This window comes from Phocoena sinus, chromosome 12, assembly GCF_008692025.1.
Source record: "Phocoena sinus isolate mPhoSin1 chromosome 12, mPhoSin1.pri, whole genome shotgun sequence".
NCBI lineage: Eukaryota > Metazoa > Chordata > Mammalia > Artiodactyla > Phocoenidae > Phocoena > Phocoena sinus.
The window spans coordinates 16258961-16271855 of record NC_045774.1 but is presented as its reverse complement, the minus strand read 5'-3'; positions in this window follow the sequence as shown (position 1 = coordinate 16271855).

The following is a 12895-nucleotide window of genomic DNA, read 5'->3' as shown; positions in this document are numbered from 1 at the left end:
TTGCCTATTCTGTTTCAGGCCCTCACTTGTTGCTGGTTTTACAAACCGATTCAAGAGATAGATAATCAACTAATAATAGTAACAAAATTCTATGTCTTATACTTGAAATACAAACTACGAGCTATTTGAAAACAGAAGACAGGGCAATCATTTCTGCTTGGCCTGTGAGGGAAGGCTACTGGAGAAGAGCTATATGTGAATTGGATCTTGAAGGATGAATAGGAGTTCTTGGGCAAAGGACAAGAAGGGTATGGGAAAATCTCGGCATGGGAATAACTAGAGGCTACAGTGTGGGAAGCATGAGCAGGGAGTGGTTTTGTTCACCAGTGTATACAGATCCTGAAACAGCACACAGTAGGCCCTCAGTAGATATCTATTTTGGAGTTTTAATTAAGTAGGATAAAGCCTGATTTTAAAGAGAATTTTATGTCATTCAGAGAAGTCTAAATTTTAGTTTGTAGACAGTGAATACTCAACAAACTTTTTTTTTTAATGTTGTGTGTACAGCAATACTCAACAAACTTTTTTCCTTTTTTTTTTTTTTAATGTTGTGTGTACAGCATGGTAATTATTTATGGAGTGTTCTCTGCTTCAGATTTGATTACACCATCCGTGGTTGCCATTGTTGGACCTCAACTCTCTCTGTTTGCTAGTGATTTTTATTTTACAGGTGAGTAGTCTAATTTTTTTTTTTTTTTTTTTTGGCTGCACGGTGCAGCCTGCGGGATCTTAGCTCCCCAACCAGGGATTGAAGTCAGGCCCCAGCAGTGAAAGCGCCGAGTCCTAACCACTGGACCCCCAAGGAACTCCTCAACAGACTTTTTTAAATCAAGGAAATGGCATAATTACATCTGGGGTTTCTTTTTAAGGGATAACTCAAGATTGTATATAAAATAGATTTCAAAGGGGAAATTTAGGGGGGAAATGGAGCATCACGCTAGGTACCTATTTATAATGGGTATGTTGACTTTGATTAGGTTTATCCCCTCCTTTGCTGTATTTGCTCCAAATCTTGTTTATTATTTGGAAATCACATTTACCACCCTATGTCATAAATTCACTTCATACTGATGCTTAGTATGTTGCCATAGAGGCCTCTGACACTGTCGACTTTGTTTCTGCCTCTCCAAAATCTCACTCAATTTCTCCCAAAATCTCACTCAATCTCACACTTACCTTTAAATGCTACTTGCTGTCCTCCCTAGCCCACTTTCCCCAGCTTTTCAAGGATTTATACTCTTTCTCTGTCTCCACTTTAAATCCCACTGCATGCACAGCTCTGTCAACCACAAGTCAGTCACTATCTGAGTTAACTTTGCCAATTAGCCTGTTGGCCTTTTGACACACTCTGGGAGATGCAGTGCCTTAATTACTTAGGTAAATGACTACAAAGGTGAATATTTCCAGCTCCTTGTCATACCATCGTGGGAAATATTCTGTATTTTGAGACTAACGGTTCACTTAGCATTGGTCATTTCTCACCACGTAACAGGATTCCATCGGGCTTGGTTTGGTGCCAGCTTGCACCCAGCCCCTCCTCTCTATAAGTCTTTGGGCGTGGCTGGATTGGGGGGTGTCTGATGAGGTGTAAAGGTGATTGTCACCCCATAAGACCCAGCATATGATTCCCACTGGGACAAATTTAGGAAGAAATAAGTTGTATCTCTAGCATTTCAAACTAGATTTACTTTTGAAATAAGACAGTGATAAAATTTTGGATCCAATATTTTTTCCTTCCAGTTTCTTTGAAAATTATTCCCTGCATAATTCTGTGGCAGCCCGTGGACCAATGGCAGTTCCACACAAGTTCACAGGATGAGTCCTATGACCTTGGAAGTCTTTCCTTCCCGCCAACATCCTCAGTACTGGGATCAGCAAATCACTCACCACACAAGACGGGAGAAAGATCTCCCCAGACTAACATATGCTCTTGAATTCCTGAGCCAATCTCATCTACAAAAAGTTAAGCACCCATGGCATAACTTGTGATTGAGCCAAAAAGACTTTCACTGTACTTTGTCAAGACATGTACTGTATTTAAAATCTAAAACTATTATGAAACTCGGTCTCTAGACAATCACTGTCATGCTCTACCAGTTTTCATTTTTATGGCTATTATACCAAACCTTAAACTAGCAATCAAGAAATGGATTAATATACAAGAACCGCTGCCTAGAACTTGATTTTCTTTCCTTGTTTTGTTTTCTTTTTTTACCAAAGAAGTCTGAAGGAGTATTTTATTCTTCAGAATATTTTTTGGAAATGATTCCTATTAAATTTCTTAGAGACTTCCAGGAAAACCAGATACTCAAGCTACAAACCTAGAAGGAAGCAAGCAGCAAACCTCAAGAAGGAAGAGTTAGTTTTAAGGCTCCTAAAGCTGTGAGGCGTGGGAGTCCTACAACAGGAACATTATGGCTGGTGGTCTATGGTTTGGGGCCCTAATTCTTTACCCTCCCCCATACTGATCCTGTCTTAGTTGAAAATTAGTTTGTTCATGAACTTTTTTTTGCATTAATTTTGAATTTTTAAATGTTTCATTGAAATGTAATCTATCTTAATTAAGTATCTTGGTACCTCTTAAAGTTTTCACTGAAGACAAGCGCTCACTCACCTCCCCCTGCTCTTAGCACTGCCCACAGCCTCTGCCGTATGATGTTGAACTTCCTCCACCAACCAGACAGAGTATATTTCTCCTCCTCTTTAACTTTAGCCATGTGACTCACTTTGGCCAATAAAATGAGATGGAAGTGATGGTGTGTTACTTCCAAATCAAAGCCGTATGAGGCCTTGCCTGCCGTCACATGCCCTCCTTCACTTTTTTTTTGGAATTTTATCTTATTTTTTTATACAGCAGGTTCTTATTAGTTATCTATTTTATACATATTGGTGTATATATGTCAATCCCTCTTTCACTTCTACCGTCACCATGAGAAGAATGCGCCTCTGGTCGCGGAAGAGAAGTTAGGTGGAGCAGAGATGGAGAGACAGATGAGCAGGGGTAACCCAGCCAAGTCATATCAGCCGGGCCCATCCTAGATCAGACAACCTCAAATAAACACTTATTGTTGAGACTTTGTGGCTATTTCTTACACAGAAATGTAGTACACATATTAACAATTATTTCACCCTGGAGGTTTAGTGTGAGTTAATCCTAATAACCCTTGTCAGTAACTGGCTTCAGAATGGAGATGTCTAGGCTCATCACAGCCAACAAAATATAACAGCAATTTGCTGGAGTCTTCAGGCGAAATGATTCCTTTCTTTTGTAAGACATACCAAGTCCTCTCTCTTGTTCTCTTCCTTACTTCTTTGTGAACAAGAAAGTACTGTAGCTCTGATGGCCCATAGCTGCCATCCAAAGACCTCTAGGGGAACTAGCCTGAGAATATGATCAGTAGTAAAGGAGTACAGAGCTATGACAACAGCAGAAAAATAAAACAAAAGGCTTGATCAAACCATGCCTGAAGTCTGACCTACCTCTGGATTTTCATGATTCAGTACATGTCCTTATTGTTTAAGCCAGTTTGAGCTGGGCTTCTTACAGCTGAAAGCATTCTTACTAGGTAATTCAGACCATTTCTGAAGTCACTTTAGGATCCTCTTTCCATATTATTTCAGGTTTAATAGGTCTAGTCTCTGAGTCATCTGATATCAAGTCCAGGCATAAAGTTTATAATCATTACTGAAAGTTCCACACTCCTTCCCTCAGGCTTTCTCCATAGAGAGCTTCATGTGACCTAACTGCCTTCGCAGATGGTGCCTCTCTCTCCCTCTATATGCGGCCATAATTATCAAATAACTTCTCACCTTTCCCATGCTATTGCTACTTTAAAATGGAAAACAGAGGGAACTGATGAAATCAATTATGGTATTTTTATATGAGAGAATATTACATATTTTAGTATCCATTAAAAACAGTTTATTTGTTAATTCGGCAAAAACACCTACTCTGTTTCAGGGACTGTGCTAGGGAAGAATACTTGATGATGGGGGAAATGTTAAATATAGGCCAGAAAAAAAATCAAGGTATAAAACGTACTTACACTACCGATCTTAAATACTTGAAAAAGGAATGTGTATACATACCTACATGGAAAGTAAGACTGGAGAGGTAGTCTAAAAATATTAATAAGGATTATCTCTAAATAGTGAAATAATGAACAATTATTTCTTCTTTGTGCTTTTCCATATTTATCACATTTTCTATGATTAACTCCTATTACTTCTGTAAACAGGAAAAACACCAGAAGAAGGAAACAATGTTCCTGTCCTAGATAAATTTAATAAATCCTGAGGTGCTCCTTGTCTAGATTCATTAATATTTCTTCTTTCGATGAGCCTTGATGTTTAATATACATTTACACAAGTTCGCTGTGTGTATGAACTACAGACAGAACAAAGGAAAGGGATGTTTTTAAGTAATCAGAAAGTCATATGGACATTTAGAATTGCCTCTCTCTTCAAGTCAGATTTGAAATTTGGAAAGAGGAAGAAGAGCCAGACGGGTACTGCAGACCACGTTGATTGCTCAGGCCTCCTCAAAAGCCTGGGTACACTTCCAGGGGGGGAAGGAAAAAGGAGAAATAGAGAGAGTGTCATGAGACTCAGCAACCTGAGGGTGAAGAGTGAGTGAGGCTCACTCCTTCCATCCCAGCTCGCAGGAAGCAGCTGACTACCTTTAACTCTCCGACCGACTAGCATGGGGAAAACCCACATTACGCTGAGATGCTTCCAGGGGCTGGCTGACTCCTATTTAAAAGAAAGCAGTTTCCAAAAAGAAAGAGAAGTGGAAAGGAAGATGAAACATATTTATGACTTAAATGAAAATACAATCATTCATCTTAAAACAGAATTCAGTAACTCCATCTCAAAATGATGGTACAGCAATTCTAGAGGAGTTGGAATAAAGGAAAAGAATTTGGAAGGATTAAGACTGAAATGCTCTACTTGCCTATAGAATTTAATATTAAAAACTCTACTCAAAAACTATGTTGTATTATTATAAACTACATTGTTTTGTTCTTACTCTTTTATAAAAACTCTTTCACGTATGTCATTGCATTTGATCCTCACAACCTCCCTATGTGGGACCTAAGACAAATATTCTTCTCTCCATCCTTTACAGTCTCTCTATAAATGAGACCCCCCAGAGACAGGGCTAGGATGTAAGCCCAAGTTCTATACGATCAGGGGTCTCTTCTACTAAATAACTCAAACTATTCTGCAGATGACATCTAGAAAATATCTCATTTTCTTTTTAAAATATGTTTATTGGACTAGAAAAACTAATTGCAGGGGGTTAGATTTCCCATGCATGGAAGCACCCAGTACCCTCTCCATATTCAGTGGATGTTCCAAAAATATAAGATGACTGACAAGCACTTGATCTTAATAAGGAACAGACTTCTTTAGAAAATTATAACCTTTATATTAGATTTTTCATTACTCTTTCCTTTATTTGAAACTTGCCTACATGCTACTGAAAGATTGCGTCCTGGGGGATTAAAAAAAATTGTCTCAAATATCAAAGGACTTGAGGCCAGAGTCTCTTAAGGTAGTAATTTCTTGCTCTCTCTTTTTTAATCAAGTAAGTAGAAATTAATTTGGACCATATTTTTAAAGAAAACCGATCTGGATCCTGAAGAGTTCATGTGTAAAATGAAAAAGAGTAAAGTTAAAAACCACGCATCCATCCCCAAATTTTCCTGCTAAGAAAATTGCCACAGTCAGAATGGTTTGCTGCTAAGAGACAAGTTGGTTTGGGTTTGGTAAAGACTGAATGCTCCTCTCGACAGACACTGTCTGTGGCTGGGCGGTTTACATCTGCACGATAAATAAGAAACACGTCCATGGAAAGGGAAAAGTTCAATAAACCCTTCAGATGGTTTCAAACACTCAGAATATTTAGGCTCATAGGGCCAGTCTCGGCAAACATGGGAATTTTTCACATTTCCACCTGATAAAGCTTTCAAAACATGTCTTCCTCTGGGCCATGGTATTCTGCACCCACTGCATGTGCGAGCATTGTAAACCTTGTACGTCAGATGGGAAGAAAAACTTCCTAAAGACTAGGAACTCTCTTTCTTTAAAATGACTCTTCTCATTCCCCACTGAGAACTCACAGTGTATGGACAGGATGCAGCTAAAGAGCTTCCAGCCTCCCAGAATCTTCCAGGCTGGGGCAGTCAGCGTCCACGAACCTCCTGCCTCAGAATCACCTGGTGCTTGTCTAGAATGCAGGTCCTTGGGCCTCACCCCAGACCTTCAGAGTGAGACTCTCTGGGGACAATACCTTGGAATCTGCATTTTAATAAGCGTCCCTGATAATTCCCCTGAAGTTTGAACACCAGTGACCTCCTAGCTACTGGAGCAGCAAGATAAACACAGAGAGGGCCAGCGAGGGTGGGTGCAAACGGTGGAATGATAAAAGGGGATTGGACTGGTCAGGCCAAACACCTAAACAAATGCTAGACAGACAGAGTTCAAATAGTAATGAGGAACAAAGGAGCAATCTTGCGCCTACATGAGAGAAAACTTAGCTCCCCGTCCAGCCAACGACAGCAGGTAGGGAGGTCTTGAGAGTACTGGGAGAACTGCCAGATGGTCCTGATGCAAGCGAAACTTGCCCCTTCTCCAGCTACAGGGCTTGAGATCCCACGGGCGCAGTGTTGCCACACAGTGTTGCTGTGTGTATAAAGTGAAGGCAGTGAGTCTCTCCCCCGCTGGTGTTAATGGTTACTGTTTAACAGCAGGGTCTCCAGGAAAAATAAAACCCTGACTTGTAGCATTTGCCAATTTCCATGGTGTAAATTCTCCCACCATGGCTAATTTCAAGCCATGGTGTAAATTCTCCCACCATGGCTAATTTCAAGCCATTTAACAAGAGGTGTCATTGAATGTGGATTTAGGGAAACAGGCACATAATGGCTCACATTAGCTAATACTAGCCAGCTGCAGCACACAATGGCCTCAACACACACACACACACACACACACACACTTCTCACATAAAGACACTCTTCATCTTTATACCAATTTTTCCCTCTCATACTCCTATGTCTAAAAGAAGGAATGTGTCACCTAACTATTCTTTGCTAATAATGTACATATTAAGATGGCATCCATTTTCATGCAAAAGATGGTTTTCCTTAATTAAATAAAAAGTTTGAATCCAGAAAATGTTCATCACAGTTAACTTACCTATTTTTGTTTGGATTAAGAAAGTACCATGAAAAAAAAAAAAGAAAGTACCATGTACCTGTGTGAATAATGACACATAATGGGCAGAATAATGCTCCCCCCCAAGATGTCTACCTCCTAATTCCTAGAACCTGTGAGTATGTTAAATTACATGGAAAAGGGGAATTAAGGTGGAAGACGGAATTGAGTTTGCTAATTATCTGATTTTAAGATATACAAATCTGCATTATTCAGACAAGCCCAGTGCTTTCACGAAAGTCCTTAAAAGTGGAAGCAAGGCAAAAGAGTCAGTGTCAGAGGGGCATGATGTAGGAAAGACTCAACGGGCCGTGGCTGGGTTTGAAGATGGAGGCAGAGACCATGAGCCAAGGAACGTGGGTCCCTCTTGACCCTGGAAAAGGCAAGAAAATGAATTCTTCCCTAGAGCGGGCAGAGAGGAACATGAGGCTGCCCACACCATGACTTTAGCCCAGAGGCCCATTCTGGACTTCTGACCTCCAGAATTTATTATTGAAGATAATAAATCTGTATTATTTTAAGCCACTACATTTGTGGTAATTTTTGGCAGCAGTAAGAGGAAACGAATAGAGCCTGTTTTTCAGGAAAGAAGCAACACAAAGCAAGTAAAATGTATACATGGAAAGTCATAAATGGCCCTAGGAGCGCTGACCACATTTGCCTGTAGAGCAGACAGGGAAAGCCTGTCCATAGTACTCGCCGCATACACACACACACACTATGTCATTCGGATTCCCTAAAACAAGATCCTTAGCCTGAAGTTAACACCTGCACAGCAGTCAGAACTGGCACTGGCCACTGCTATCCCTGGTCAAAGGCAGGACATTCAGAAATCTCCAGAGGAATCAAGCAGCCCGTCCTCCAGATGCTGATTCATACAAGGGTGGGAGAGACTTGAGGTATAAAATATATACTCCCTCAAGGTCTTTAAAAATTCTCCACGGTGCTAAGAGGCTCATTAGTCAAACATCCCCTTTTTGCAGACGAGGAACAAGAGATGAAGCAAGGGGCCCCTAAGTCACCCCTTGAGTTCACGGGCATCAGAACCAAGACCACAGCCTGGCCCCGCCTCCGAGCAGCCCTTGTTCTCTCCACTGCAGCCCTGACCTGGATTCTGTGATTCATTCTATACTCAAGAGTCAAAGAATAGATATCACCGTTTTGAAAAATAAGTAAATTATATAGGATTACATAAGGTAGGGAGGAACTCCCAGTCCCCTACCCCCTTACTCTGGCCTCTTTACCTACCGTATTTCTCAATCTCCCCCCAGGAAGACACAATACTAAGATGGCTTTCAAATGCAAACTTTGACCAGGCCACATTTGTCCTGGGAAGGGATCACTGGATTTTAAAATGTCAAACACGGTTACGTTCTATTTTCCATATGAAGGGAGAAATAAGTAGCCCAGGACCCACCTCTTCACTGAGACAGACCCTGCCATCACCTTCCTTTGCCTGAGCTTTCCAGTCATGGCACCATGTAGCTGGCCAGGTGATGGTAAGTTTACTATGTGGGTTTGGGATGGAGGAGAAAGGTGAGACAGAGGCCTGACCCAGTATGAGCTCCAGCATGGACTCATCAGAGCTCTGCTTTGGAGTGGGTATGTGGGGTAAGAGGTTTTACTGGAACTTGCTTGGCTAATTGTAAAGTAATGCTGACTTTTAAATGAACTATTGCTACACACACAGAGACAAATCATACCACAGACCTTACATTGACTGGAAGAAGCCAGACACAAAAGAGCATTTTCCAGTTACATGAAGATCAAGAACAGGCAGAGCTAATTCATGGTGATTGATGTCAGAACAGCGATTACGGGGGAAGAGCATGAATGAGTGGGGTGCTATTGACTAGGAAAAAAAACACAAGGGAGCCTTCTGGGGAGCTGAAAACATGCTCGACTTTGATTTGAGTGGTAGTTACACAGTTGTATACACATGAAAGGCATTTATGGACCTGTGGTTAAGAGTTGTGAACTTTACTATGTGTATGTTATTCCTCATTCAAAACAAAATCCTCGTTTGCCACATAAAATGCATAATTTCCAAATAGTTCTGTAAATGAAGGTGTATTTCTATTTTTAGAGCTTTGAAATCCTAAAAATTAGAAATGTAGAAGCTATATTTACTCTTTTCTTTTTTCTTTTTAAATTTTTTTTTTTTTGCGGTACGCGGGCCTCTCGGTATTGTGGCCTCTCCCATTGCGGAGCACAGGCCCCGGACGCGCAGGCTCAGCAACCATGGCTCACAGGCCTAGCTGCTCCGCGGCATGTGGGATCTTCCCGGACCGGGGCACGAACCCGCGTCCCCTGCATCGGCAGGCGGACTCTCAACCACTGCGCCACCAGGGAAGCCCTATATTAACTCTTGATTAGGTTGAAAAGTATTTCATCTAAGTCATGTTTAATTACAATTCTCAACTTGAATTTTCTTTCTAATTAGAAAGATGAGTGGAGAGGCCCTATATCATCCACTCTCTCCAAAGGGGTCCTTTTAGAGGCAAAGCAAAAATCAGATATTTTAAGAGTTACTACATTTTGGTTCTTCCACATTTTTATCTATAGAAAACCAAAATCTTTGCTGGCATTGGAGATTTTTCACAGTGTCCTTTCTACTGCATAAATTTAAAGGAACATGAAGACACGTATAAAAGTAGTTTCAGGGACTTCCCTGGTGGCACAGTCGTTGAGAATCTGCCTGCCAATGCAGGGAAGATGGGTTCGAGCTCTGGTCCAGGAAGATCCCACATGCTGCAGAGCAACTAAGCCCGTTCTCCACAACTACTGAGCCTGAGCTCTAAAGCCCACGAGCCACAACTACTGAGCCCACATGCTGCAACTATTGAGCCCAAGTGCTGCAACTACTGAGCCCACGTGCTGCAACTACTGAAGCCCATGCTCCTAGAGCCCATGCTCCGCAACAAGAGAAGCCACCGCAATGAGAAGCCCGCGCACTGCAACGAAGAGTAGCCCCCCTCTCTCTGAAACTAGAGAAAGCCCGCGTGGAGCAACAGAGACCCAACGCAGCCAAAAATTAACTAATTAATTAATTTATATATAAAAAATAAAAGTAGTTTCAGAGAGGTGACTATTTTGGTATAAAAAAAGTTTTTTAATTATCTTGTTGAAGAGTTTAAAGGAGATGCTATAAAATATGCATTTACTGGTATTGGAATAGATGACAATATAATATTTTAATTTTTAAAGATGAAAAGAGCTATTTTAAAAAGCATGTGTTTTTCTTCGCATACTTTACTTTATACCAATGATTCTAAGGTTTCTATTAAACAGAAAAACAAATTACAAGTCTGGCAACCACAAAGACGAAAGAGGGAGAAGTCTCCATAAGTGAAAGGGATGGTAACCAATAGTAAAGTGATGACAAAATACCACGGCATATCGACAGCATTGTTAAAGCTCCAAATTATATTTAATGATAGCTAACTGATGTCTGGGGGTCCGAGAACCCGTGGATGGCTGACTGTTGGCGAAAAAAGGAAAAAGAGAAATGAGGCATCACGTCTCCTCCAAAGAACAGCTAAGTTAAACTGATCCAGCTGAGACACAATAGCTTAAGGTAAAATAACTTCTGTCCTAATCAACTGCACGGATTGAGCCCACCCCTCCATAGCAGGCACAACCCAGGCTACTTTATCATTCTGAGGGGAATAAATTTAGCACCCCGACAGTAGCTCTGGATCCAAATTCCAAAGACACCAGTTCAGGTCAGGACTCTTGTCTCTAAGCAGGTGGAACTTTGCTTGTCAAAGGTAATTTATATGTGATATTGAGTATCAGTTGAAGCTCAGTGGAATCTGTGTTCCTTGAAGAAATGTAATATTTACCAAGAAATTGTTAGCTAAAGAATCCAGGTTGGGTGGAAGGGTGTGGATGTTTAAGGGTGTCTAAACTTTTAACAGAGAAATTTGACAAATGCAAAAGCAAGAAGACTATTAGACTAACTGATAGCCACATTCACATGCCAAGCATCAAATTCAGCCACTGTAAGGTCTGCTTTTCTAGGTAAAATTTTCAAATGCTAGAGTTGTCACCTGGCAAAATAAATTCTGGAGCTAATGGTGGGAATTCGAGAGGACTACGTTCCGTGCTGAATAAAAATCCCTGCCTTTTTGGGAAAACAACAGGACATCAAGAAGAAGCAAATCCACATCACTATCCATCATTTTCAACATTAACCATTAGCTTCCACCATGAATCTGTCCCATAAGAAAAAATTAAATCCAAGAGGAAAAAAACTGAATTTTGTATCTAACACTTACAATTCTCTTAACTCTTTTTAAAAGTTAAATATTCTTTTGTGAAAGAAAAATTCAACTGATCAAATTTTAATTCTGTATTTTCCTCTAGGGTTCAGACAAAGCATAAATGTTGCAAAGATTATTAGACAAGAAGTTTTCATAATGAGATCTAATTTTCAGAGCTGTTAAAATATTGTTGCTTGTTCATAAAAAGGAGTCATGTTATAGCTGTTACAGAAAAATAAAAACAGATGTTTTTAATTAGAAATAAATGGGTAGTTATCTATATCAAAACAGATTTTTTAACCTAAATTTAACAAATTACTATCCAGACATAGAAACCTCAATTTAATTTGGCTACCTAGTATGCACAAAACATTATGTTAATATTTTGTGGGAGCCAAGATTTCCTAGTCACCACCCTGCAGGAATTTATAGTATGAAAGCTGTGTGTAGGCAGTGAGTTCAAAAGGAACTGGGTCAAGGGAGAAGTGCCATTTTAACCAAACCGAAGGATTGGATAGGATATCAATCTATGGAGATTGACAGAATATTCCAAATGAATGGCATGAGCAAAGTTTCCCCTAAATGGTGAAATCTAGTCCCTCCTCCGCCCTGAAAACACAGAGTAACTTAAGAGGCTTCTTCACTTCCACAACCCCAGGCATACAATTTCCCTAAAAGGAACTGCTAACAGCTCTTATGGGGCATGCCAGCGGTACTCATACCCAGGAGTTGTCCCAAGCCTTCCGTAGCGGACACGCCTCGCACACGGAGCCATCTCTGCGGGCTGCTTGGTAGGCAGTCAGTTCTGGGGCACCAACCAGATCTCTTCTTGACTTTGGAAACTGGAGAATCTGGCAGGGTTGTTTTCTTCTTTCCATGGCATATTCCCAGCCTGCCTCTTGCCAGCTTCAAGGGAGGATCGAGTGAATGTTTTTCAGTTTGTGCTGAAGGCGATACCTGCCCTGCATGCCCATCATGGGAATTCAGAAATGCAAAGGCAGGCACTGTGGGCTGGGCTGGCCCGAGGGCCCAGGGGAAGGGGCAGGTATTTCCTGGTGTGAGTCTCCTGGACAAGGAAGAGGGATGAGGCCCACCCCCGGGCTCCTTGGCAGGGCCTGGAGGCCTGGGGATTCCCTGGCCTCACGGTGAGGCCGGAATGGAAGTGCCCATGCTTGGTGCAGGGACTCTTGGTGACCATAAGTGGGAGGCCCAAACTCTACTGTGAAGAGGCAACATCTGCCCATTCTCTGCAGGAATGTGTGCCAGGGTCCCCAACAGAGGGACTTTATGAAAACAAAGACCAAATGAAATGAGACTTCTAACATTAGTGGCTAATAATTGGTGACTAATGTTCATGGTTAATAGAAGGAGCAAAGCAGTCCTCATGGGGGGCCTAATCGAAAACTGTA